The sequence below is a fragment of the Amblyomma maculatum genome, chromosome 1 (genome assembly GCF_055883805.1).
Source record: "Amblyomma maculatum isolate TAMU_Amacu chromosome 1, ASM5588380v1, whole genome shotgun sequence".
Lineage (NCBI taxonomy): Eukaryota > Metazoa > Arthropoda > Arachnida > Ixodida > Ixodidae > Amblyomma > Amblyomma maculatum.
The window spans coordinates 109113488-109139150 of record NC_139344.1 but is presented as its reverse complement, the minus strand read 5'-3'; the positions used below and the strand labels follow the sequence as shown (position 1 = coordinate 109139150).

The window sequence follows — 25663 nt, the reverse complement described above, 5'->3', positions numbered from 1 at the left end:
TGACCCACTCTGCACGCTTCCTATCTCTTAATGTTGCCCCTACCATTTTTCGTTCCATAGCCCTCTGGGTTGTCCTCAACTTAAGTAGAACTCTCTAGGTTAGCCTCCACGTTTCAGCCCCATAGGTGAGTACAGGTAAGATGCAACTGTTGTATACTTTCCTCTTGAGCGATACCGGTAAGCTGCTAGTCTTAATCTGCGAGTGCTTGTCAAATGCGCTCCATCCCAATCTTATTCTTCTTGTTATTTCCTTTTCATGGTCCGGATCTGCGGTTACTACCTGTCCTAAGTAGACATATTCGCCTACTACTTCCAGTACTTCGCTACCTAATGTAAACTGCTGTACCTTCCCGAGGCTGTTGAACATTACCTTCGTCTTCTGCATATTGATTTTCAAGCCTACCTTTCTACTTTCCCTGTCTAGGTCATCAATCATTATTTGCAGTTTATCCCCCGACTCCAGGTTTAACCACACGCTAAAACACAGGTATTTTTTTTTTTCAAATGCACACTCAAAATATGAGAGCCTGGTGCCCACGCCCCAGCGTGATGCTATAACACGGTCGGATTATGCCGCAGCGCGACCCCACAATGAATGCAACGAAGGTACTCAATAAAAAGACAGCTGCGAAAGGTAAACTGAATTTAACGGAATGGATACAGCTCTGCCACCACTCAGCATTTTGGAGAGCTGGAGCGTGTTGCATAGAATCCATCCAAGCGACATGTATGTCGGTTAAAAAAAAAAAAAAAGGCCTCCCATCGACTGTCTCGATCCCATATGTCACCTGCAGATGGCACTGCAATGCAGTTCTGCCTTAGCTCTGCTTCATTACGCCGCCTGCCACATTTTGCTCCCAAGTGTACATTTCGATCCTATTGCGCGTGTCAGCAACGTCAGTCCACAAAATCTCTAAACTTCCTTTGGAATTCTCTGATTTGCGAAACCTTGGCTGAGGTTCTGTTTTTGATTGGGATGCTAGATTACCAACAAATTTCCTCGTTTTACGGCAGTCAAAAACGGCCAAAATGTAGAAAATGAAAAAACAAAAACGCGAACAATGCCTATAAAAACTAATTTTGCAGCAATAGGGCTTCCTTTGCTTCGAAATATAAGTGCTTTTGCAATAATGTAAAGTAAGATCGGCGCACCAACTCCACAAAATACTATTTCCTCTGAGCCGCTTTTTTAAATTCGGCGCGTTGCATATGCTTGATATTTATCGCAGGGCCTTTTGGAAGCGGACATTGTTTGCCGTGCATACCTATGAAACACTCACTCTATTCGTGTGCTTTCATTTTATTTCATCTCAGTCCAGCGCACAGGATCCATCTGGTTTGTTCTGTATGAATCTATTATTATCAAACGGAAACGATCGCTGCGATATATAGGATATATTGCCACTTGAAATCAAAAATAAAAAGTTAATTGCTTCATTTTAATTAAGTAAAAGTCTAACCATCAAGGTCTATCATGTACACTATATGGGCATCTTACATGAAAACCTACCTGCACAGATTGCATGGGCACCTATGTCGGTTCTTAAAACACAAGTATTTTACACGGATTTAAAAAACTCACCTGGTGCATTGACAAGCCGTCCATAAAGAACCTTAAACGGTGCTGGAGACAACATCATATGGCAACTGATCCCAATCTAGGAGGGCTTGAGGAAAGAACGACAATTTGAGTGTTACTACAGAATGTATACTTCTGGCCGGTCCCTTTTCAGAAATTTCTTGTGCAGCTTACGATCGCCGCTTTCCATGAAAACCTCCGCATTCTTCTACGTCCTGTGCTCCCAATCACTGCTTTCTCTGAAAGATTCTTCCTTCGGCTACGTAAAAAAAACACGCCGTAACTACTTAGCGGTATGATGAAGTTTAGCCGAAGCTGGTTTACTCCAGAAAGTACGTTCCAGCCGTTCAGGGCCGCTAGTGCTTTTTATAAAACTCCTGAATTTAGTGGAAAAAGAGTGATCAACTGGTCGTAATATCTAAGAATTGTTAAAGGCCGCGCATTGCCTGCCCCTGAGATAGTGTTATCTTCTACGCTGCGAAAATGCGGCCTCCTATCACAGCAGTAAGGCGTAGATGCATTACGCAACTATATTTGTCTCGAGTAGAAATATTCCGCACCGAAGACTTATCTATGCGGGATAAAAATTACATGCTATCGACAAAGCTGCTGTTATATCTCTGAAATTAATATAAAGAAACTACAGTGGTTGTCCGAAGTTAAGGACCCCGAGAGAGCGAAAGAAACTAACCACATAGATATCCAGTCAAACCCTACACTGCTGCCCTTAAAAAGGCAGCACAGTGCATGGTTTGAAGTATGTCACTGTAATTGCAAAGTGCGAAATATAAAAACTCAACCTTATGGGCATGAGAAGAGAGAGAGAAAGGTTTATGAAAGATAACAATTCGCGTAAGCTAGATGGTAGGCGACCCTAGTCCAGGGTTCCGCTAGAGGCAGCACACTTGCGTACTGGATGGTTGATCAAGGCTTGCTTGTCCAGGTTGACACTGGTCAGAGCCGCCTCCCACTGCTCGCGTGTCGGGCATGGTACTATTAACTTTCACAATTTCTTGACAAGTCTGAAGATTTTTAACATGCAAACTTTTATTGGGAATTTGCGATAGCAATACTGCGCCAAGTTTTGAGCAGTCGCGTGGTCCCGGCGGAGGTCACGCTTGACCTAGAACAGCCGAGGAGGAGGAGGAGAAGAAGAAGAAGACTGGTAACTTACGCTCTCGCATCATACTCTTAAAGGATGAGCTTAAGTGTCCCCAGTAATGTAGCACCTTACACTGATAGGGCGGGATAGGGGAATAATGTAGCAAGCAAAATAAGATTCCAACGTTTCTATCGCAATTCAGCTAGGTTTAACCAGAGTTAAACTACAACTAATTTTTCATGTTAAGATATGCTCAAACTTGTACAGAGATTGTGAAAGGCGAAATTTCATCAACCTTTCAGCAATGCTGCTCAAAAGCCAGAATGCGCATGCTTGAAGGAAAAACAAAAACTACATGCAATAAGAGGCGAATGAATAGAGGAAACTGAAGACGACTGCCGAACAATTACGCGGGAGAAGATTCCAGAAATGAAAACTTTTCTCGTCAAGTGTATTTCTCTCTTCTTTTTTAAGGCACCGCAGCCTGTGCACATCGACATAATCATAGACGTGTCTCCACCGTTTCTAATTTTGGCTCACTCACTCGATCAATAGCTAATCTCCACCGGGTCGATTTCGCCAGCGCTGTGACGTATGTGCCAATACTTGGTAGGCTGACGTGTTTTGGATTAAAAAAAAAATGTTCTGAGACTGCAGTGAAAATAGTAAAAAATGTTTTATGCTGCGCATTAACCATACTTGCACCGCTAAGCCAGCGCCTGACAGCCATTTTGTTTGTCATTCGTATCTTTCGCTTTGCAGTGGGATCACCGTGCACACGCTGCTGTTCGCTCATTCCCAGGGATGCAACACTACGTTGTGGCTATTACCTCAGAGCAAACGCCTGGCACACTTGGGAAAAGAGGACTTCACATATTGTTGAAAAATGTCCGTGGCACGTCGTTAGTCAACAGATGCTCCCTCTCTTGTTGACATGCGAAGCTGTCTAGAAGGCAGGGAAAACATGAGAAAACGTTGTTTACCAAGACTAGAGGCTGGCAGTGAAACAGAATAGGTGCTTGTTGAACAAAACTTTGCAATATTTAGTGGTTATTTACAATGATTTAATGTACCTAATGTGCTGAATTAAGCACGCCGTAGTAGACGGTAGAAGCATCACCTAGTTTTCAACGAAATTGCGGTACACATAGGTGCGTATGCAGTTTACTTTCATGGCAGTGTAGCCTGTATACAGTATCCTGGCCTGAGTTGAGACAAGCAACCGAATACTACAGCTGTCGAGGTAGGTTAAATAAGCATTAGCCCGAATATTTTCTCGTTTTACGCAACAATAAATTGCGTCACCGAAACTTCACACAAAGAAGGGCGTTTGAAGCAAATTGTCCTTAGGTAAATCAAATATAGATGATAAGAAAAAGCATAATAAATCATAAACACACAAAACAAGAATCAAGCTTGTGAATTTTTTGAGCTGCATGCTGGTTATAAATAAGTGAGAAAGTTGGAAATCCGAAAAGCAACTTTATGCTTATTACGTCCTGAGGCCTTTCTGTGGACAACCTGCCTTACATGGTACGCTAAAATGTTGCAATAAATAATTCATATTAATTCTCGTGAGGCGGCCCCAGTGCACAAGAAGCGGACGGCATTACGAGTTCGCACCAGCGTAGCAAAGGACACGTAAAACCAAATCGTTGCATCATTAGCGCAGCGTTGGGAGCACCTGATATTAACCTGTTTGTGCGCCTGTATGCAGCATTTCAGCAAGTGGGCGAGGGGCAGGACAGAACGAAGTTTCTGTCGATATGTGTTTACATGGCCCGGACAACAAATCCTTAGCATGAAACATGTCTCATAAAGGTGCCCCCGGAAGAAGAGGCTGGTGAAGGAGCGGTTAAAACATGTAGGGTTTTGGTGGACCTTGTAGGTGGAGGTCAGTAAGGTTCCCCTTCTGATAAATAACCGTCAAATTTCGCATTTGGCATCAATATGGGTGGGTTATTTCAGAAGCTTTACGCCCATTTACATTACCTTTCAGGGATGCGTCTTTCAAAGAAATAGAATGACCGCAAAAGAAACTTATAGAAATTAAACTTTGAGGACAATGATACTCCACGAGACGCTCAATCTGAACTCAGGTTTGCGTACTGCGTGTCCTTGAAAAGATGTCAGTCTAGCATAGCAACAACGAAAAAAAATCGAAACACACTGATTTCAGTTTGAACTAAGCATTTCTATAGGGAAACAAATATCAAACCCACTAGATCGCCGCATTTTGTTTTTGTAGCAAAAGCTACATTGACCACTGTCTTGTCATTTCGCCGTGCCGGTCCGTGCCTGTCTGGTGCCTGTCTGGTGCCTGTCCGGTGTCTGTCCGGTGCGTGTCCGTGCCTGTCCGAAGAGCGAAGAAAGAAGAAGAGTTGTGGGAAGTGGTAGCTGGCAGCTGACATGGCTGAGCCCTAGCGGGACTTATTTAACGCCTGCAGTGTACAGAGCACAACAGTTTCCTAACAACTGTTCTGTATTTTTCTTTCAACAGAGTTTGCGTAATTCTTTGCGAAAACTGGTTTTAAAAAATTTGAAGTACATATTTTTTTTTTTCAGTGTGTAGACAATAGCACGTATTTGATGCATTCGGCGCGCTATTATTAATATTTCTGTCACTAATTAATATATATGTTGTTTTCTTCTATTATTTTCTAAGGAAACCAACTGTAGTTCTTTATATATGTCAAGCAGAAAATAAACTGAATCAATAAAATTGACTGAAATAAAGTATGGTTTGGCGTCGCTAACTACGAATCAGTCTCGCTTTATATTACGAAAAAAAATTGTAATCCCTTGGCAGTTATCTAGCATGTCTTTATGCGAGTACAAAAGGTTACAAAATAATGGCGCTTCTCTTATAAGAAGATCTAGTTGTTCGACAGCAGGCTCTCTGAACGATTTTAGCAAAAGGGAGAGCACAGATGCAAAGAGAACTAAATGTATCATGGAGCCACACGGAAGCTTGCCACCTGACTGGGCTGCAATAAAACTGAAATGAGCCGCACGCATAGACATTCTCCTGTAGGCAGGACCCTCATGCTGCTCCACGTGGAGTAGTCACGAATTTCTAACGACTGCAATGCAAGTGGATGCAGCTAGCACAGGACCGGGTTAATTGAAGGAATATGGGAGAGGCTTTCGGCCTGCAGTAGGTATAGTCAGGCTGATTATGATGATGATGATGATGTGCACGCGGATCAGGCGCCACTTTGCGGGACGGCTATCAGTACGCTTCGTACGAAGCAGGTGTTGACGCCGCTAAAAGCCAGCGTGCTTCGAGCGTTTGCACACGCAGGAATGTGCATTGTATACTCTACTGAACAAGTGTATATGAGACGCCTGTCCAAGTGTGTTGCTGAGCTACGCCAAACACACGACTGCGATCCAGGATTCGCTTTCCCACATACGGTCTATAATTATGATGCCAAAACTTACGGTTTAGCCCCATTTGTGAGCATATGCACGTTGCTGACAACTAAAAGCATCTAACGCCTTCAGAAAAGCGGGAACATCTACTTTGCACCGCTGATGCCAGAGAAGGGCATCAGGTGCGGCAATATCGAGCTACAACGACTTAATGATATATCTGAAACATCACCTAGTGTAAAACTGCCTAGTGTACAACTGACTTAACAAAAAAAAAAAAAACGAAAAAAAAAAAAAAACGGAAGACGCATTGGTACGCAGAACACTTTGCGCATGCTGAGTAATTAGCTTTTCTCTGCCCATTTGCGGCGACTGCGAAAGTTTCAGACATGCAGGCTTTTAAGTGCACCAGCGCGCTAGCACCTTGTTCGGACGGCGTGCCGTCAGAATCAGAAGCGTTGTCGCTCAACAAGCGCCACATCGACAGCGGGCGAATCAGAGGTATGAGGCGCAGTTAAGTTTCCTTTGCGTCCAGCTATAGGGGGCACTAAAGGCGATTTTCACTTTGGCTGCGTGCTTGGTTTAATTTTACAAGACTGTTCCCTGACGAAACGTTCACTGCCACATTATTTTCTTTGCAGACTGCGGCGATGGCGCTTCTCCTATCCCTCTCGCCCATCACGACAGCCACTGCTCTCCCGTTTGGTTCGGCAGCAAGCGACTACACAGTGATGTCCTGGCCTAGGATGTCGTTATCGGGATTTGACTATTTCCACGACTACTCTGAATTCGTCGATCCTGGTGATCACCACATCTCCCCCAGTGCTGCGTATGCTAGCGTGTTACCCCTTGGAATGCACTTTGACTACGATCCCTACGGTTTCAGCATTTCTCAGATCGACCATGAGCTCCATCATAATCCGTACATTACATTAGGCGCCCATCGTACCGATAAAGGCTTCATTTTGGACACCGGCAAAGTTCGACACCGAAACATTGGGCCTACCGCGGCGCAGCAACACAACAGATCACCAAAGATGCTTCGGATAACAGAACCAGTTAAGCAGTACACAAAAAATGGCCTTCATTATTTGCCTGTCACAAAGCACCTGAGCACTGCCCGCGGAACTGATTCTCGGTTTGGAGCGACGGATAAAGCTCCGAGTAGGCGCATAAAAGACGATAGTTTGGGCATTAAGGGAAGCGCTGAGACATTTGAAGAGTATGCTCCAAGAAAGGCTAAGCTTCGGATTCCCGAAGGCATAAACCTATTGCCGTTTCCTCAGCGCAAACTTGCCCCGGAGCCAATGGAGAAGCCTGCGGCACTTGGGCCAAAAGCACAGGCACGCACTCGTACCGTCGCTACGTACAGAGATACACCCCCGCGTCGTCGTTTCGGGAAGCGAAAGCAGCGACTTGTAAGATTGCAGTCACGGCGACACCAAAGCAGTCCCCGAGTGCAGCACGAACAGAATATGGGCGCCAACGTTTCAGAGACTCAAGCCGTCTTGAAGAGACAACAGCGCGAGAGTGGCGAGCATGACGAAAACTTCATGCCGTCGCAATACGTAATCGATCTCAAGTTCCGCAAGTCGTCTAAAGGCCTAACACCCAACTCGATGCGAAGCAAAGGTTTCACGGAAACTCACCATCGACTCTTGGAGCGGTTTGAAGAGATACATCACCACGGTGACACGAAACACGACGTGGGCCACACTGGAAAGAGCGAACACTACAGCAACCAAGGCTACCATGGCTCCAGCGACAACTCACACGAGCTCACAGAGGGCGGCAGCGTCGGATGGAAAAACCACGCTGGCAAAGCACTCCAAGACGTCAAGCTTTACAGTGATGCCACTAGCACCAAAACTGTCGAAACGGCATTGCCTTCCGAGTCAGAGGACGGCGAATCAGCGGAAAGAACTCTGCCGCCTATGACTTTGGGAAAACCGCCCATTACAGTGCGTACTTTGCTGGATGGCACGGGTAGCAGCCGAGGCCCACCGCTCACAATTGCCTACAGGGGGCCGCACAGCTCTCATGAACACCCGCCAATACCCAGCAAATCCTTCAGAGTAAACGAAAACTTCCGACGCTGGGCAACATCAAAAGTTAAATGGTGACAGGATGTTTGTAACAATGACGCCGTTCTTTTACGTGCCTATACGCATTTAAAACTGCTGTTTTTCGCTAACGTTCAGGCTGGTACTGACGAGGCTGTTTTTATGACAATGGCTGCAATTGCTGAGCCAACAAACGTTTTGCTCAGTTGAGTTTATTTTTCGAAACCGCCTTACATTACCCACCCTGATGGGAAAAATGATACTCGATCCTCAGGCAGGCTAAAAATAACGGGGCCGTCTACTTGGATAGTTTCAATCAAACCAGCTTCATTTCGGCTGTAATAGATCGGTTTTCTTTATCTTGACATATAACTGGTTTACGAGTCGAAGACAAAAATAGGATTACTAGAAATAAGATACATAATAGAACAGCAAAGCAAACACGCGGCTTTACAGACAGATGAAGCCAGGCAAGCTGCCTTCCATGAAAACCCCGCTCCTTTTCATGGGCATAAAGACTATAGATCCCTCACTCGGCGATTCGAGGTACTACACTGCAGAGTTGTCGTGTACTGCAGCACGGGACGTTTGAAATAGGAGAGCTCAAAGTTGCAGATTATTGCCGTCGAAAAAACGGGCACTTCTATTCCAAACCACATTTTGCAATACAGCCGTTGAGTACTCCGTTATAAGTACTACTCACTTCATTAGCAGAAATATTCAAACATATGTTTCTGCGAACCAACTTCTGAGTGTGCAGCCTTGTCTTGGGCGCCACTAATAAATCTTTAAATTACCAGTGACAACACATATAAGACATTATAAAACTGCCGAATGATAAACTAATTTTCCAATCGTTTTATAAGAATCTAAATCTTTCCCACCGTATACTGTCAGCATATTTCCACGTATGTAAATATGCTCCAAGAAACGAAGATCAAATTACATCGAAGCAGGCTGACTGACTACGGAATGGGCGAATGCAGTAGTTCGTGGCAGCCATTGTAGGGGGGTTTTCTGTTATGCTTTTATTGTTTGTATTTTATTGTTAATAATGTTCATTATATAATCATAGGGAAAATGACGTTGGTTATAGGAACATGATTTTGCTCATTTGTCAAGACACAAATTTTTTACGCCAGTCTAAGGCGCGCATCTGTGCTGATTCTGGCTTTTAGATAGTTTTTTTTTTAATGAGGATCGGTGTGTAGCGTGCAGTGCAGAAACATTACTAAGGCTAGCGATATCACCAGAAACCGACACACGAGATATTGCCTGAACGCATAGACATATGGCTGATCAGTCAGATATAACTAAAGCATTTATAACAGTAGCCTTTATGAAATGCAGTTAAAATATTCTGCTTAAATGATTCCTAGCTGAGGCACCTCTTTTTTCTCGCACTGTCAGCGAGCATGCGTACTCTCTTTGCCAAGAGTAACCAGGATAGATGGTTTGCTTGTGAGCCGTGTAATGGGGCCCTTGTAGTGTGTCAAAAAGCAAGCTAAATGTTAAAAGCTTAGAATGAGGGTTCTTCGAGGGTTTTATGAATTGAGAGGTACTGTAAGAGTAATACTACATGAATTAGAAGCAAATCGTCTAGCCAACCACGGTACGTGCCTCGAAATTCAACTCGCTTAAAGATGCAGTCTGCCTCGCCGCAAAATCGTCGCCGTGTGTCTTATCACGATGAGAGAAATCGAGAGGGCTTCTCCTCGACATCATAAATGAAGATACAGAAAATGCGCTTAGCTCAATTACACACGCAGCGCCGAAAGTATAATGAACTATTGAAAGCGCGAGCTGTATCATTGCTGCGGACGGCCGGCGCTGCCTTCACTGACCGCTCGCCTTTGATCGCTGCCTCTGATATCGTGATCACGATATCGTAAATTTCCTGGGGACACATCAAACGCTCCGCAGCCAGTCGTCAATCGATCAGGGACCTTTCAAAGTAGGCGGCGAAGCTCAGCCAGGCTCACTTGCGACAATCGCTACGTTAGGCCATGCACGGTAATCGATTGCGCTGATAGAAGACTGGCGCTCGCGGATTATGGCAATCAGCCGCCCAAAGGCAACGCCCTCGTCTTCTTGAGCATATTAGCCGATGAAAATAGGCAGTCAGAGGAAATAGTCCCGTGTTGTTGTTCTCGACTTTTTCCTTTACACCTGATTTAGCAGGTGCTCACCTGAAGATTTTTCTCAATCAAACCTTTTTTAGACGACGTCTATGAAAACTTTGGCAATCAGCAGTTCGAAGCACAAGGTGCTGCGAGAATGCAATAAGGGCGATGCTGTATCATTACGAATAAAACATGCCGTGTTGAGCAAGCTGCAGCCAGAGTGAGCACACGCGGAAGTTATTCGACCTAAGAACATTGCACGATAAGTTATGAGGCATGCACTTTTGGTATTCACGATAACCAGCAATGTGGTTTTCAAGGCCCCCAATGGTTAAATGTCTGACGTGAGCACAGCTCAATGACCTGTGCTAGTTAGAAGATGATCACTGCTTCAGCTTGACCTCGGGCTTCAGAGTACCGTATGGTTAAGTGCAATGGGTACGAGTGCAACAGGGATTCCAATAATTTTCATTACCTTAAATAATTTCCATAACTTCGCAGTCTTATCAAAGTTCTCGGGAAGTATAGGATTCTTGCGCCACTCGTCGAACTTCTCAAACACTCGTAGCGAAACGATAGATACAATGTATTATTTGAGTTTGGCCAGAGGTTCAGAGAAAGGCCGTCGTATATGCAGTTCTAGAAGCGTTTGTATTCTCTTTTTGAACGAAGTGGCAATGGGGTGTTTCACAACTCAGTGTTGGTAATAATGGCGCATTTTAGTGTATTATACGTGGTGCGTATTAATCGCTAGTACTGAACATTCCCTGCATTTTAATTACTTGAAGGAAAATATAAAAATAAAAGCTGCTCAGTCGAGCAATGATACTGCTTGCACGTTCTTGAGTTTGTCGAAGTCGCTGCAGAAAACAAATAAAACAGAAACATTGAGCAGCTGCACGAGAGGACTAAATATTTCTCATATACATTCTTCATTGCAAATAAAAATGGCTTTCAAGGCCAGCCATGCTTCCTTACCTTCTTGCTTCTTTTGCTTCTGTGTTGTGCGCAACGACGTGAGGTTAGAGCGGACGTACCAGCATTCGGAGCACCAAAGCAATAATATTAGGTTGACACGAGAAAAACAGGAAGTACAGATTTAGCCTAACTTGCTGGAGAAGCAAGGTAAAAACGGCGCAAATAATAGGACCCACTCCCATGTTTGTATATAAAAACATTTGTTGCACACGGGCTACATAGGCAATTTCTTACATAGGCAATTGCCTATGTAAGAAAAGTTCCACAGAAATACTCTACTCGCGAAAATCCGGCGGTGACAAGGGCAACTAAGGTTCATAAAAAAAAGCGAGAAACCATCTCGTGCATCTTGCTGTTCCTGAAAAAAAAAAAAATAATAAACAAAATATCATTTTTATTACAGCATCCCCGGCCGCTCCCGTTACTCAGCCAATACGACTGCCATACCCTACGACACATGGCAGCACATCACGACGGTGCCCAGTAACCGACCCATACTGCAATTATAGGAACTATAGATAAGCCCGGTTAACAATCACAATGGCCAGTGGCTGGCTGGCCAAAGTTGTCGGTTACTTTGCTACCTCACCCCGCTCCCCTTACTTTGCCCTCAGGTAGGGGAAGCGAGTTCAGCGGACACCACCGAGATTTTAACAAGGCCTTTGCATCACCTTCTCTCCCATCAGCGAACGTCATGACAAGCGGATGAGCGATAAAGGATTAGCCACTGAATCTGCGCGTACAGGCTTGGGTAAAAGGGGGAGATGATATCATGTGACTCGACACAGATTCGCGCTCGCACTTTCATTTGCTGGTACTTTATCGCCATCCGCCTGTCGTGACGTAGGCTGCTGGGGAGCGCAGGCCTTGCCAAGATCTCGGTGGCGACGGTTCAGCGTTCATAGAAAGAAGATATGAAGGAAGAGCATTAATGGGGGAGGATACAGCCGGCAGACATGTGCACCAGCAAGTAATCTCGAAACACACTAGAAGGCGTTGGGATATTTACGGCTCCTTGAAGAGCCACTCCAGTGTCTTCATAATACCGTGCTCCGAGAAGCACCGTGGATGGTGTTCAAGTATGATGCCTTTGAAACTGTCAGGGTAGCTCGACGTCACAGGATGATGAAGAGCGACCGTGGTTGAGCACCGGAGCGTGGATCTGTACCATTGGATTGATTCATCATTCCTGACGACTCCGTTCCAGTGCTGATTGAATACAGAGTAATAATTTAATGCTCTTTCGATACCGCAATAATATATTTTATGTATTCAAGCTGCAAGTCTTCGTGAAATCCGAGGTAAGAGGTTTATTTGCAAGCATTCCAGACATAATTTGAACTTATCGAACGAAACCTACATTTTTAGAGAAACTCTCTGATCCCGCCACTTAAGGTCGGAAGTTTGACCTCAGTAAATATCAGGAAGCGGGTCTTCAAGAGTACTTTCAATGCGCAAACTGGAACTATTCCAGAGGCAGCTTGGTTGACATAACCAAGTGGTAGAAGTAATTCGAAGAATACTGGATCCAGCCGTGACAGAAGAAGTGCGAAGGAAGCTCCTAGTGGCGCCAATTACCATAACACATTCACAAGAATGTTTGGTAGCCCGGCATATTTGCGACTGAGCAAGGTAGCTTTAGTATACGGTCCAAGTGTAGCAGCATGCAGTATCACCATCTAGAATAAAAAGAAAGGCGAGGTTCTCGGAAGCATTGCTAACTTTGGGAAGCAGAGAGGATTGCCAAGCAGCAGGTCAAGCTTTAACGTTTCTTCCATCCATTCGTCTTGAATGTTTAGACTTATCTCTGCGACGTACGAGCTAATATGAACGAATAAAAATAAATCTTTGAACTGCTGGTGCTGCATATTTTATCACGTGAGGACGTCCACACTGATGAATCAAACACCGACGTTCGGAGAATCGTGCCACCAACTAGCCCGCACGCAAATTTTACTTAAAATAATTCATTTACTAAATGATTAGCCACAATCATTAGCCAATAAATAAATAACAAAACTACAGTCTGAAGCTGATGGTGGGTAGATTGAGGTAATGGGATTAGCGAAAAACGTTGTTGCGGCGGCTCCCTCTGCTCAGTGCCAAAAAAAAAAAAAAAAAAACAAAAAAAAAAAAAAAATAAAAGGTACCCGAGGACACTGAAGCCTCCGTACGTGCTGTGAATGCGTAAGCATTAAGCGCTGCTGTTTTGTTTCTGTTGCGTGTTTAGATGAGCGTAAGCTCGTTTCATGCTCGGTTTAGCAAGGTTTAATTCTGCGTGGTGCAGCGTTTCATTTTGGATTCTACTTCTCTAGACCTTTCAACAATATCACTTGACGGTGCAGCCTAAAGTTCAATGGTTAATCACAATTTACTAATCACCGGTTGTTAACCAAGGTATGAAATTACTGTAGTGCAACCTTAATCGCCATAATCTGTCCAGCGATGCATGACGTAATTCTATAGCATTATGTTCAATATTTATTAATAAGTAATTAATATTAAGGTCGCGGCAGTTATATAAGACATAAGATTTTCAGTGATATATGAGAATGATGTGGGATAAAGTGCCACTTAATCGCATACGCCCCGCCGGGATGGCGCAATGGTTAGGGCGCTCGACTATTGTGCCCAAGGACGCGGGATCGAATCTCGGCCTTGGCGGCCGCTTTTTGATGGAAGCGAAGAGCTAAGCGCCCGTGTGCTGTTCGATGTCAGTGCACGTTAAAGAACCCCTGGTGGTCGAATTTCCGGTGCCCTTCTCTACGGCGTCTCTCATAGTCTGAGTTCTTTTGGGCGTTAAACTTCACAAACCAAACCAAATTTAATTGCGTGCAAGTAATTATCGGTAATTAGATATTCACTTAAGAGGTACCAAAGTTATAAACTATATGGGGGACCTCCTAATAAGGAGTTTGTGATTATATATAATGAAATATATTTAACAAGTAGAACATCGATTAGCCAACTCTAGGGGAAAACCTAAAATTTAACACTGCAAAGAACTGAACACATAACGAATGAAAATATCTAAAAGCACTGAAAAACCAGAACGGACAGTTTTACAAAGTAAAGTACGAAATTCAGAATCTGAAGAAATACAGAACGCGGGGTACAAAAGACACACTAAAACTGCACAATAAAATAATAATGAAATTATTAATTCAGGAATTACTACTCATAATATGGTGCGGGGAAAAAAAAAAAAACACCGCGCTGAGCAATACATAAAGTGAAGCGCTCAAATCAACAAGGAAATTATTATTTCAGAAGTCGATTTAATTACTAAAATAATGCAGTGCCCTTTATTTCAGACTGTATGTTATTCCATAAGAGTATACTATACAAGAGAGATAAGAGAATACAAGGCGAAGAGAAATTTCAGTATGTAGAATAGGTACTTACTCATGTATGTGAAACTCTTGCCTCCGATTCTTCACAGCAAAATGAATTAGAATGGTAAGCACAAAAAAGCCGATGTGACTATTTTAAGTGCTCTAACTGTAGAAGGAATATAATGACAGTAAAAAGGTAGTTTTGTAAAGTTGCCGCTGGCCAAAAATAGCTTCCCAGACAGACTGCAAAAAATTCCCTTCATTCTTGAAGTCATAATTGCGGCGCCTAGTGAATGAAAAAAGAAAGAAGCCTTTTCCGTGATATAGTTGTGTTACGGGTGCAGGCGAAGATGTCGCAAGACGGCAAGAACGTTCGGACTCAGTTTCGAAGAACGATGACTCTGAAGTTGGAGCTGGTGTGCTGGTGTGCCCTGATGTTCGGGAGGCGTTCCTGACTGATGCGTGACACTTACCACTCTGGAACTCCCCGTAAAATTGTATGACGCTATTTTTGCTGGTGATTACACTGCAGTTCTGTTATGCGCAAAAGCATGGATGTAGAGGGGTGACCGCCGCTGCCGAAGCTCAGTCAGTATAGTGCTGCAAACGATAATCGAATTTCATGGGGTCAGATGGCACATTGTACATCTGTTGCCGTTATTCTACTCTCCGAAAAGTTACACTCTATCCAAAATAACAACGAAACTAATTTTTCTTTCTAATTGACACCGCTTTAAATGGCTCTTGTTTTAATGCCTCTTAGCAACTTTTATAAATGCATTTTTGTGAGCTACTGATCTTTTTTCATCTTTCATTTAAGTCAAGCGCTGCGTTCCACAAAAGTGAGCGTGTTTGGTGCGCTGCTTTTGCCGGTCTATAGTAACTCCATGCGCAGCTGTCTGTCGTCCAGATTAACGTTATTTGGTGATGATTTCGTTATTTACCGTATAAAAATTTTCCCGAGTCTTCTTAATCTGTCACCTGGCAATGGACTTATTCCTCTAAATTGTTCTAATCCTTCGTACATGTTCACCATCTGTACAGGTAAATATACTACTGGGCTTGTTAAGTTTACAACTTTATGCGTATAAATTGAAGCCAGTTTACGGTTATATCTGAACTGGGATCCTCACGGACTTTCTCGCGTCTGTTAGCGCTCACCCGGAAGCATCAAACATACAAGAAAACTAGCAACATACTTGATGAAGCTCACGTACAAACCACACTAACTGACTTAAAATCAAACATGAATATGCCTTCTGGGACCGGCAAGGCAACAGCAATCGTAACGTGGAATCGTTGGAAGCTCGGTTAGGAAAATTATTTAACAGCGTTGTAGCTAACACGCAAAAAATCAGAATAATTTGATACAGCCGAAATTCGGCTTCGTTTGTGGGGTTCAACGTCCAGAAGTGACTAATGCTATTAGAGACGCTGTAGTGGAGGACTCCTGAAATTTCTACAGCCTAGAGTTCTTTAACGTGTTCTGCCATCGCTCCGCACACGGGCGCCTTGCTTTTCGCCTCCATAGAAAAGCGGCCGCCGCGGACGGAATTCGATCCCACGTTCTTGGGCACCCAGAACCACTGCACCACCACAGCAGGGCATATAGCTGAAATTTGTAACGAAAAAGTTCGTTTAGAAACGCACGCGACAGCAATGCTAATTAGTCACTGCAGGAGCGACAACTGATGTCATTGTTGCAAAATAAAGGTGAATTCCTTTTTAGAGGCTTCAGCTTTGTTTAAACGGCATTCTTGGCTTTTGCAAAGACCGCGAAAAACATAGCATTAGCTTGGTTGGCTTCTCTGCGCGACGCTGCCAGCACGCATTGGCAGAAGATAGCACGAGCTATGATGGCTTCTTCACAATGCAGTTATGTCGTATGGAAAATGGGACGTGAGAACGAAAGCTACCACCGTTTAAACCACCTCCATGGTAACCAAACCGAGCGCAGGACAGTTAACCGTCAATACCATCGCTTCAAGGGCCCTGTCGATGCATGGGTGGGAGGGGTTTAAAGCGGGCCGTCTGGCTTCCAACCGTCATAACTTCCGAGGCGATGTAAGCGAGTGCATGATAAGAAAACTGGTGCGAGGTAGAGAGCATTGCATCTATGCTAAGGCTTGCCGCAGCACAGCCAATCAATTTGGCAGTGTGGCGAAGCCTGACGCCTTGGCATGTCAGGGGGGGGGGGGGGGGGGGGGCATCGCTTGGCGCTGGGGAATTCAGTAACATCCTTTCTGGGTCCAACCGCGTTCGATACATTAAGCGAAAACAGGACGTGCTTTTGTCAAAACGAACCCACATCATCATCTTCACCGTCCTGATCACAGGCATGCAGACCCACGACCCAAATGTTGACGCTAGGTTTATTGTTGTGTTTCTTGTTCTTGGTTAAGGGAAAAGAAGAAATCAACAAAAAGAAAAAAAAAATTGTTACAAAGTGCGGCCATTGGATCGCAGTCACTGATTAAAGATGACCATAGCCCATCGTTGGATTATTGGCGTCTGCACGATTCCTGCCATAACAGATATTACAACCGCTACCGCTATTACTACGCCACCGACACCGTACAACAACTGCCTGAAAACGTACTTTACCTAGCCATCACAATAAAAAGAAATGAAACTGCCTGCTAAATTTTAACCCCACCAAATTCAAAGCCGAGAGCCGCTAAGCTTGGCTTTAAGTATCATCGTAAGAAAATTGCAGTGCCGCGTGAAAGCCGCGAGCCCATATTTGTGACGTTCCGTGGATGTACCGTTGCTCGATTCCTTTCAAAGCGACCCGGGAAGCCTGATGCGTTACTGCGGCCCGGAAAATCCGCAGCGTTAGCAACAACGCCAGCCAGCGCGTGGAAACTCGCTGATAACGCCAAAACTTTTCAATAGAAAAGGTGCGCTTCAGCGCTTGCTCATCGCAAGAGGGGAGCGCCATCGGCGCTAACGCAAGGTGTTTAGCTACACGGCCACCCCGGCGCCCCCTGCACGAACCAGGAAAAGAAAAGAGCGAGCCAGATGAGCCGGGAACTCTAGTGGGTCTCGAGAGATGGCGGCTCAGTTCCTAAGCGCATAGACGCTCAGCCAAGTAAGCACGCATCGGCGCTGCATCGCGCGCCCCATTTCACGCTGCGTGCCATCAAGAAGAGCACGTGGCAAGGTCGGCCGTTGCACGACCCGACTGGCGCCCGGCGCTCATCAGGCGGTCAGAAGCGGGCAATTCAATCCCCCACCCCCAGGGTTGGTTTACAGCCACCGCGTATTTACCCGACGGACGGCCGCAGCCCATGAGACAAAGAAGTAAGCCGACGCGGCTAATAAAACACGGCGGCCGGCAGCACTGCAAAAGTGGCAACGGTGATGCTCCTGCAGCAACAACGCATTCTGAGAATGTGAAACGTGCAAACACAGCGAGGTGCCAAGCACAGCGACGAAAGTAATGACGTGAGGAAAGGCACAACGTCCAGAAGAATACGGGGAGTTAAAACCCCGAGGCTGTACACAAGAAAGTAGTAGCATGCGTGTACTTGATTGCCCTCGTAAGGCAATGAGCTTTTTTCGGCATTCCGGCGCCGGCCGTCCGCAGAGGCGTGTCATGGTCTTACTTTCAGTGTGCAAGGACACCGCAGTAAGCATAGTCTGAATCACGCTGCTAGGTCGAGTTCTAGCTTTCTTAAGCGGAAAATCCGCTTAGATGGAGAGCGAAGCACAACACTTACAATCGTGGACAATGTGTCTTTCAGGAGGGCTTTCCCCTTCATGAAGCTTCAACGACTTTTCGTTGTTTTGCTTAGGAGAAATAAAATTATGCTGCAGCAGTGGACCGGACATATATAAAAAAAAAGACTTATTTTCTCTTTTCTTCTCTTCCGTAGACATGGTCTCAAAGACTTGTGGTATATTGCAGGTAAAATGCAAGTGGTCAACATGAAAAACAAGTGTAGAAATGTTAAATGCGAGGCTTTGTTTAAGCTACCAAGTGCAACTGCTACTCTCTCTCGATTTTGGGTGTGTGGGGGAGGGGAGGAGGAGCATCCAGAGGTTACTGCGCTCGACGGCTTAACCAAAAGACGCGGGATCAAACCAAAGCCGCGGCTCCGCTGTTCTATGGAGGCCAAAAGCAAAGTGGCCGTGTGCTGTACCATGTCAGTGCCTGTTAAAAACCTCGGGTGATAGAAATTACACAGAGTCCTCCACTACGGTGTCCCTCAGCCCGAGTTGCTTTGGGGCGTTAAAATGTCACAAACAAACCAAACCTGTGCTTGAACGGCATAAACATCCCAATGCAGGACTGATTTTCAAGCGTTCACAAATCAGTTACCGCCACACCTCATCGACTGTTATCTTAACAGAAACGGCAATCCGCCTTTTTCACAAAATGTGGCGCCCTGTGGGAGTGGTTGAAAATTCGTCTGCTACTGGTTGAAAACGTCCTTGGGAGATTGCAGCCGCCAGCGAAATGGCGGTGTGCGTTTTTGACAGCTACCGCAATCTATCGCATATACCTGACACAAATATTAACTACACATGGCCTCCGAGATCAGCTCCGGCTACGCCGATCGCGGAGGCCTAGAACTGTGCACGCGTAGCTGGGGTTGGTGGTTTTTTTTTAACCAGGGGAGAGGCGCGCATGCGCAGAGCGGCCTTGTAAAAAAGGCGGATTCAAACGCGGCGTCCACAGTCCACCATTTCTTCAAAAGCAGTGAGCGGCGCCCAGATAAGGAAAAAATGGCGCTTCCTTAAAATCACAAGAAAGGCTTGGCCTTGTTGAATAAAAAGAAACGTGAATGTATGTCTTAGCCTTTGAAATGTAATGTGTTTAATAATGTATATGCTACGCACGTTGCCAAAATACGCTCTTTTTATTTTCATCCATGTAATATGGGGAATGCTTTCCCGCACAAGATACCTACCTGGCTTGTCACAAACTCAATTCAAATCTAAATTAATGACGTGCATTATACACAAACCAACGAAATGTTAACAATGATAATATGCTGTCAAGCATTTGTATTGACCTTACAATATAGCCAAATTAAAAAAAAAAAAAAACACTTGCTCTGGGGTAAGCTATTTGCAAACTTTCTATGCTTTCAAGCAAAAAAACTATCAATACCGGAAAAATAAGTGACAAGTGAATGTGATTACGAATGTTTGGCACGTAATTACAAGCGCTCGAAGTTTCTTACTCTTTATCCAGCTGGCATACTAGTGCGTAAAAAAATCATCATATATAAATAATATAGACTAATGAACTATAAAGAAGACTCGCTTTGCCGGGCAGGCTCAAATCCTGATCCTCTGTAGATTACAGCACTGAATTCGCACTGCGGTTCATAGTAACCATGCATTTTTGTTTAGTTCACTAGCACGAAGTGCTTCCCAAGTGCTATGTCTAGCACTTCCGACATGCCTTTATTTATTTTTTTTCGCAAATTTCCCGTAGTTCATATACTAGATGAACTTTTGTAGCGAATCGTCTTGCAGAAAACCGCTGAATGCTACTACTCTTATTGTTTAGGTCATACAACTGTAATGCACATCTACCCTTGTCGCCGTTAGTCCGACATCTCGTAGAATGTGTGTCCTTGACGCCTTTATCCCTGCACAAGTCCACAGCAGGCTGCGAACATCCACCTCTGCAGCCGATGTGGACCACTTCGGGCAAGTGACGGGTACTATATCTTCATAAGAACCCCATCAGGACGTGACCAACGGAGTAAGGGGACCCCAGCGCTTATCCTTCTAACGAATACCTCCTCCAATCTAGTTAGGTTATGAGCAGGAGGATAAGCTCGTGGAAATGACGGCACGTGGACTTTTTTAAAAGAGCGGAGGGAAGGAGGAGGATGGGGAGAGCGGAGCGGGTAACAAAGGGGAGCCTGGGGTGGTGCATTATACTGTTCGGAACTTGGTGTAAACATTTTTCGTCTCAGCGTTCTTAGCATCGTATTGTGTATCTTTGTTTTTCTTATTGAGGGCATGGATTTCCCAGGTTACACATTGTCTTTGTTACTGTTCTCAGTTGTTTAATGAGAGCTAAGGGATCTGCATAGATATAGGCTTCTGTTATAGACTATTTTATTTATGGCATCCACAGCATACCGGGCTGCATAAAGTTGTATCAGAAGCGGCTCCGGATGTTCTAATACATATTCATTATGTAAATATAGCTCTCTCTATGTCGGGTTACTACCTGTTGTTCCTACCCATCGAAAGGTTCGTGCGCCACTCTAGCGTCTGTATTAGAAAGCACAAGTTCCCCTCTGGCCGCTTCTCGATGGATGCCGTTGGAGTTCTTCTGCCGTCAAGGTGGATCTTATGAAAGCTGTTAGGTGGGACATGATAAAAACGCGTTACGTTCGGGTGAAACCTAAGAGTAGCAAACGCGGCGGAAAGGGTTAGGAGGATGGCGACAACTGCTTTGTGCCAGCTGCGGCGGCCAATAGAAAAGAAAGCTGCGTAAAATTGAAACAAAGATAAATAGAGCCAAACCAAGGTAAGCAAACCTAACAAGAACAAAAAGTGCCAAAGCACCGAACTCGCACTTAGAATAAAAAGATAATCGAGTTTTTTTTTTTTTTTTTTTTTTTTAGACTTGCAAATATAGACATATGGCCACCCAGAATTATATGATGACGTTCTGACAAAAACGTTAAAAATGCCTTTTGAGGTCCATTGAGGTATTACTCACGCATGTAATGTTTTATTGTTGCTCATGGCCACAGTGAAGAGAAGCACTTTTCTGACCTTTTTTCATTCCGAGTCACTATCCGATATTAACTAGAAAGTGTTCACGCTCGAAAAAACAATGGTTACTCACACTCTTTACTATGTGTTCAGTGAAAGGTTTTCAAAGGGAAGCCAGAGGTCCTATTCTAGGGATCCATTATCAATTTTTCATTACATGTGTTGTAGCCTTCACCGACAGCTGCATGCACCGGCTCATCTCTAGCTGCATGACCGCAACGGGGCCAATTAGGGCCGCTTCCCACTATGCTTCGAAGCCACGGCTGCATCACTGAACAGTGACCAATGCCAGGGGACCACACAGATCCAAAATTAAAAATGAAGAATGTATCATTCGAGAATACAATCCCACCTCAAGAAAGGCCGGCAGTTCAGTCTGAATCTATGTAAACTGGCTAATAAAAGCTGAGACCACTCTTTATTACGAGCAGCAACTGGTGTTTTGTCCTTTCCTCTTCTCCTTTGACAATTTCAATAAGACAAGTGCAATGTCGTCGTTTATTTTTTACAGGAAACTGGACCTATAGATCAGTGACTGCTTTAATATTGTTGGAAAAGAAACAAGAATAAAATCAGAGGTTTGATCGCTAGCACTAACAGGTAGTCCATATTGTCGAAGAAGGGAGGACCTCAAAATAATGGCAGAAGTTCACTTGAAATGACGTAGCATATATTCATCATCTAGAACTGTCTTTCATGAGTTTCCGGGTTTTAGTTGGCGTTCGTGAAACGCTGCGAAGCTCAGACCATCGAGCAAATTTTGAGGTCTCGTAACATCTGTGTTCATCGGAATATGAAGGAAGGATATTTATCGCAGTAGACATTTCTCGAGAGTGGAAACACGACTGTACACACTGTTATGTTTATTGAGCTCTCTATGGCGTGTATAACAAAAAACCGTGTTTATAGAGGGGGTGATCGCGAACGCCACAGCAGACTTAGCGTTGAGAATAGCCTAAGTACTCATAGAAATGCCCCAAAACGAAACTTTCCAAGGCGTTTTTCTAATTTTACAGCACGCCTACAATTCCATCCCTTTGTGACGAAGAACCTTCAGCCTTTTAGAATATCTCGTGAAAGTTTGAATGTCATATTAAAGCGAGAGTATTTTTAAAACTACCAAATAAATGATGGTACTAAACGGCAGCGCGGCCCATATAAGCACACGTAAGAGGAGAACTTTACCGAAATATCTTTCTCATTTTGCAAAGGCCCAATGCAAGCGGCAGGCCATTGTAAACGTTGGCCAGTGCTTTAAAGGAGAGCGTGTAAAAATATGGTGCATCATTATGACGGCAGTCTGTGCTTGAAACGCCCTGATAAATTTGTGTTGTGAAGCAGTACATACCACCGAGGCTCCAATTCGTTGTTATTGTTTTTTTCCTTTATTTTTTACAAATACTGCAAGCTTTCTTTGTGTTCCGGTATGCTGCCGCGCGCTAAAATCTGCTTACTATTACTGTTGTTCAAATAATGCAGCCTTAACAGCAGTGCGTAAAAAGTGTAGTTCTCAGACGTTAAAGCAAGCGAAGAAAACTACTATGCGCGGCAGCAGCCGAAGGTGCAGACGATACTCACGGCCGACACTGACTCCGGAAAATGAGAGCACCTTCGTATCTAAACACGATGTTAGTGTTGGTCGCCTACGACCGTACGAAGAGTCTTTTCTTCAGTGTAATCCTTTTTACCGTTTAAACAGCTATTATGAGGAAGCATAGCCTGCGTAGCAGCACTTCGAACTAAGGAAAAGTTTGAGCGATTCGGAGAGCTACCCAGCAGATAGTAGGTTTTTTAGGACTGTGTCCATCTTTGCAACACAGATTTCTAGAGGCCTTTTAAAATAGATTATCTGCGAAATATCGCAGCAAGCGATGTAATATTCTTCGAACCTTTAGCCCACTTAATGGCTAGCTGCTTTCATCTCTGCAGTGTGAAATGAGAAAAAAATATTTCGGCAAGTCATGTTTACATATGTTTCTTTAGGCCGCACTCCTGACTCATACCCCCAGAGAAGCCGATCATGTAGAGGGGTCACTCTACGCTGCCAAACTCTAATTAATAAATAAACGTTTCCACCACCACCCCCTACGTTTCACGGCGTTTTAAAAGTACTGTTTTAAATTGGCGTTTCATACTTTCACAATCTATTGTAGGATGTTCATGGTTGTTCAAGGCCAAGGGGCGACAACTTAGGTGCAATATTAAATACGAAATGTCATCAGAACTCTTGTTCCCACGTATTTCACAAGCAGTAAGCCTATTTACACCACCAGTCGGTCAATCTCGATGTCTTTAGCGCTCCAGGATCGTGCTTACGTCATAGATCTGTGTTGGTCTATAGGGGCAAAAAAAAAAAAAAAAAAAAGACTTCGGAAGATATAAATTTAACACATCTTGAAAAGTCCTGTGACGTGGGTATTCTGAAGCTCACGTTGTATAGGCCTACAGCATGGCCATAGATATCGAGTTTTTTTCGCGCTGTGCAAAAGTGACACCTTTGCGAACAATCAAGGTAGACGAAAAGATCTATTAGCTTAGCTTCGCTAGCGGCCTATTTTAAGTTATCTCGAGCTAGCTGTGCGTGCGTCGTGAGCATCATGCGCGTATTGAACGTATCACAGCTAGCGGTACGAAATCCTATGCATATTCCTCCCATCCGTTACACGAAGGGAGCATCAGTTTTATATAGAAGAAAGAACAAACCAGTTTTTCAAACTTATTCAGTGTTTTTTGTGTTTTTTTTTGCGACATGTGTAGGTGCAGTATTGAGTTCATAACTTCATGACGACATCATGTAATGGCTGGAAAAGTCTTTCTTTTGCGTTGTTTTTTTTACTATACTGGGGAAGGGTTGAACAACTTTTGCAAGACCTTTCTAAGTTTTATATCAGTCACTGCTCTGGGCCAACATTATAGGTGCGTGTGATTCAAAGAGAGGCCGCATCATGGATCCATGCAACATCTTCATCTAACAATCGTGCAAGCCGAAAATTGACATGGCTATAACTTGACAATGCGGTCGAGAAACTTTGGGTGTTGCAGTTATAGCGACTTTTCTGTACGGATGCGAAGCAGCGGTGCCTTACTTTTCCCCAATGGAGCTTTTTACCGTGTGACACACGGGGTCGCACTAGCAGGTGCTGCAGCGTCTGCACCAGATTCCTTTCAGAAGCTGTTCTGACGCAAATCCTTGTGGCGCCCCTGGGGTTGTCTGCGTTCGCAACACTGATGTCAATGACACCTATAGTTTTATATGCCTTGCGCCGTCAACAAAGTTTCGTTGAACATAGTTGTAGGGTTTGGCGGGTCCTTTACTCATTTGCTTTTTACAGTTTAGTCTCATCTCTTCTAAGCCGTTTAATTACGTTTTTTGTCGTTGTGCTCCTATACCCAAACATGGCTTCTAGGTCGCTCTTCGGAAGGTTAGTTTTGGGTGCATGTGTGTTTACGCGTATGTAAAATTACTGCTATCTGAAGACGTGTAATACGAAAATGGACTGGACCCGAACAAAAACTCCTGTAATGCCGCAGGGGTCAGCGTGTTGACTAGTCCCAACAACACTGACATTCCCACGGTGCCGTTCAACCATATAGACGATACATTATAAGAAATTAAAATTGAGGGAACGCCTGCTTTGAGTGTGCTTGGCATTCGTTGGAAGTAATTGGAAGAAAATTGACAGCAAATTTAGCGGATTTAGTTTCTTTAGAAACCCCGTAGGATGTTAGGATCTAATCCGGAAATTGCGAGAGCACTGTTGAACCTACACTGCAGAAATGAGTCTGACCGTTGCTGCTGCACAAGGTGCATCACGTTTGTCCTCATTATTATTTTACCCTAAATGCACCGTCATTATCATCGCTACTGTCAGCATTGTCATTATCACTAATTGCAGCGTCATTGTCATCGCTTCTATGTTTCTCACGGTACACGATCCCGGGCATGTCGTAATTTCAATGTCCTTCCTAAGAGTTCGTTGTGGTATGTCCACAAAGAACATAGCATCCCAGCTCAGAAAAAAGCAGTGATCAATTGACTCAGTCATGTTACACAGATGGCAATTCCCCGTCCAGGACACAAATATCGCCTTATCTTGAGTAAATGTCTCGACAGGCAGCGTCATTAAAATTACACCATCTACTCCATGTAAGACCCTTCAAACAGGCTGCCGTAATTAAATGCATGTGTGTGCTTTCCTGAATTTTGATGTTTTGATGGTGGTGCTGTCTGGGGTTAGGTATATGGCGGGCTCGTATTAAGTAGCCCTGTAACTTGAGACATAAACAACTTTGAATAAATGAAGCTTATCGTTTTTTACGAACGTTTTCCCATTCAATAAAGACAAAAAAATTAC

The 25663-nt window shown here is 44.2% G+C and overlaps 1 long non-coding RNA gene across 1 annotated transcript; it reads right to left on the bottom strand.

Moving 5' to 3' along the window:
• Window positions 1-2630: 2630 nt before the first annotated feature.
• Window positions 2631-7777, bottom strand: LOC146203476 (uncharacterized). The gene is made up of 4 exons (XR_014702392.1): window positions 7706-7777; window positions 4904-5033; window positions 3512-3627; window positions 2631-2702 (listed from the first exon to the last, which is right to left on the bottom strand). It is a non-coding gene; the product is annotated as an uncharacterized LOC146203476 (long non-coding RNA).
• Between the last annotated feature and the right edge of the window lie 17886 nt (window positions 7778-25663).